The 2,872-nt window shown below is 43.5% G+C and overlaps 1 non-coding gene across 1 annotated transcript; it reads left to right on the top strand.

Annotated features, from left to right (window-relative positions):
• The first annotated feature begins 1,699 nt into the window (after positions 1–1,699).
• Positions 1,700–1,806, top strand: LOC125593499. The gene has a single exon (XR_007329403.1). It is a non-coding gene; the product is annotated as a small nucleolar RNA R71 (small nucleolar RNA).
• Positions 1,807–2,872: the final 1,066 nt, after the last annotated feature.

The raw sequence follows: 2,872 nt of genomic DNA, 5'->3' as shown, positions 1-2,872 counted from the left end.
CAAGTGATTATTCCACAATACTCAGCATTCATCTTTGGGGATTGTAGTGGATAGGAGACAGCTTTGTTCACATTTAGGAGTGTGACCTTCTTGTTGGCAAAGTCTATGCAAGCTCCCACTGTTGTGAGGAATGGAGTGCCAAGGATCAATGGGACTCTCTTCTCAGTTGCCATCTTCAGAACAGTGAGGTCTATAGGAATGGTGCATGCTCCAATCTTCAAAGGGATCTCCAAACTGTAAGGAAGATGTGTTTGGCTCCATGCTCCCAATCCCTAGACTCTTCATCATCTCCATTGAGATCACATTCACACTTGCACCAGAATCAACAAGAGCATCATCAAAAGTGAGCTTACCAAGGTAGCAAGGCAAGGTGAACATCCCTTGAGACTCAAGCTTAGGGAGAGACTTTGGAGGGATTGGTGGATCAATCTTCAGAATGGAGATGTCCAAAAGCTCGACCACTTCAGCTTGGTGGTCTAGAATGTCGTTGATGAGCATCATCTGGACATGAGCTTCACGCATACCTGAGATTTCGGGAAGCCTGACCCCAACATCACTAAGATCTTTCCTGAACTTGGAGAGCACCTTCTTCTGAGCTTTGGTGAGAACTCTTTGGGAGAAAGGGAGCTTATCATGGGGTGATAGCTCAACCTCAGTGGCTTCCTCTAGCTTAACCTCTTTCAGCTTGTTGTCAGCTCTCTTCTCAACTTGTTTCTCAGCCTTGAGCTCAGCTCTTTGCAGATTCGTTGCTTCAACCTTCCTGGCAGCGTCCTTCACAATCCGTGCTTCAGCTGTGGCCACAACAAATCTCTCAACTTCCCCAAACTCTGTTCCAAATACCAGTCTTTCAATTTCATCATCTTCTTTCTCATGATCACTCAGCTCAATCTCTGGAGAAGCAGTGGAGAAGACAACATTGCAAGACTCCTTGGGGTTCTTCTCTGGTTTCCCTGGTAGAGACCCCATTGGCTGCTTGGAGGATGAAGGTATAGAAGCAACTTAACTCTCCAAAGCCTTGAGATGAGAGGCAAGTTGCATGTACTTGTTGTTGAGGTCAGAATAGTTCCCATCAATCTTTGCATGGATGTTCTTGAACTCATAAATCATGGTCTTCTCATTTCTGGCCTGAAATTCCAAGAGTTGCTTGAACATAGAATCCACACTTGAATCTGGCGCTTGAGCTTTAGAAGAGCTTCCTTGAGTCTGAGGAGACTGGTTGGCTTGAGGATAGTTCTGCTTGGCTTGGTAATCTCCTTGTTGATTGTTGTAGTAAGGCCTTTGCTGATAGTTGTTTTGGTACAGGAAATTGAGCTCTTTCCTGTACCATGTGCCATTAGCATTGATGAAGCACAGCTCCTCTTGGCCTTCTAAACCATCAACATCATTGACCTTAGGAGGAACCTCTTGACTAGGACCACCCACAAAGTTCATGTGCTCTTGTTTAGCTTGGTTGGAAAAAAGCAAATCCATCTTGTCTTGTAAGGACTTGATGTCTTTCTTTGTCTGCTGATCATCACCTCTGTTGACCGTATCATGCTCCTCACTGTAGACTGAGTCACTCTTGGCCATGTTCTCTACTAGTTCTTCTGCCTCTTCCTCAGTTCTTCCCAAAAAGAAACCATTGCTGGCAGTGTCAAGCCTGTTTCTTCACTGTGGTAGAGCTCCTCTATAGAAGGTGCTAAGCAAACTCTCCTTGGTGAAGCCATGATGTGGGCATTGAGACCAATAGCCCTTGAACCTCTCCCATGCTTCACTAAATCCCTCTAGGTGCTTCTGCTGAAAGCTAGAGATCTCATTCCTGATCTTGGCTGTCCTCGAGGTAGAGAAGAACTTCTCTAGGAATGCCCTCTTGCACTCATTCCAAGTTGTGATATAGTCACTTGAAAGAGCCTTCTCCCATTGATGTGCTTTGTCTCCCAAAGAAAAAGGGAACAGCTTCAACTTGAAAGCATCTTCAGAAACACCATTTGTCTTGGACAAGCCACAATATTTATCAAACTTGTACAAGTGATCAAAAGGGTCTTCAGCAGCAAGGCCATGATACTTGTTGTTCTCTATGGTGTTGAGCAGTCCTGACTTGATCTCAAAGTTGTTGTTCATTACAACTGGTGCTCTGATTCCCAACCTTTGACCATGAATGTGAGGTTGATCATAGGCTCCAATTGCTCTAGCTTGGCGATGTGGATGCTGTGGCCTAAGGTTTGCAGCTCCTTGGGCCACTCCATCATGAGGCTGATTCTGATTGTGCTCCATTTCAAACCTCAATCTCTGAAAGTGAGTTTGTTGCTCTTCTTCTCTTCTCTTTCTTGATACCTCCCTCTCAAGTGCAACTATGTCTTCAACTCTTGGAACTAGGCTTGATGAACCTCTGCTCCTCAAGTTCATACACCTGAAATGCAAAAGGAGAGGAAGAAGGAGAAGCAGTAACAAAATAAAAGAAAAATAACTTAGTCTCAAGCAAGTGACTAAATCCCAATGTCACAATCAACCTAGAACTCGGCAACAGCGCCAATTTGATGTTAAGAGTTTTCAAGGCTCCTAATCAAATGTTGTAGTATAAAAGATTGTCGAACCAATCCTAGGTGATTCTAAAGTAAAGGGAATGCAAGTTTATGCTTAAGCTAAGTGCAATCCGGTTTTAAAGATGGTATGAACTAAGAACTAATAAGCTAATGCAATAAAATAATGATCTTTCTTTCTCAATATGAAGCAAGATGACTCATGGGGCTAGGCATTTGATCTTGGGTGATGTAGATCCAATCTAAGGGTGGCAAGCTATCAATCAAACACTTTCCTTATGCCTAGACACTAAGCTAAACAAGCTCTATCTCTAGATGAATGTTTTTTTGGTAAAGAAACTCAAGCATCTAAT

This window comes from Brassica napus, chromosome C9 (genome assembly GCF_020379485.1).
Source record: "Brassica napus cultivar Da-Ae chromosome C9, Da-Ae, whole genome shotgun sequence".
Taxonomy (NCBI): Eukaryota; Viridiplantae; Streptophyta; class Magnoliopsida; order Brassicales; family Brassicaceae; genus Brassica; species Brassica napus.
This window is presented reverse-complemented; position numbering and strand designations above follow the sequence as displayed.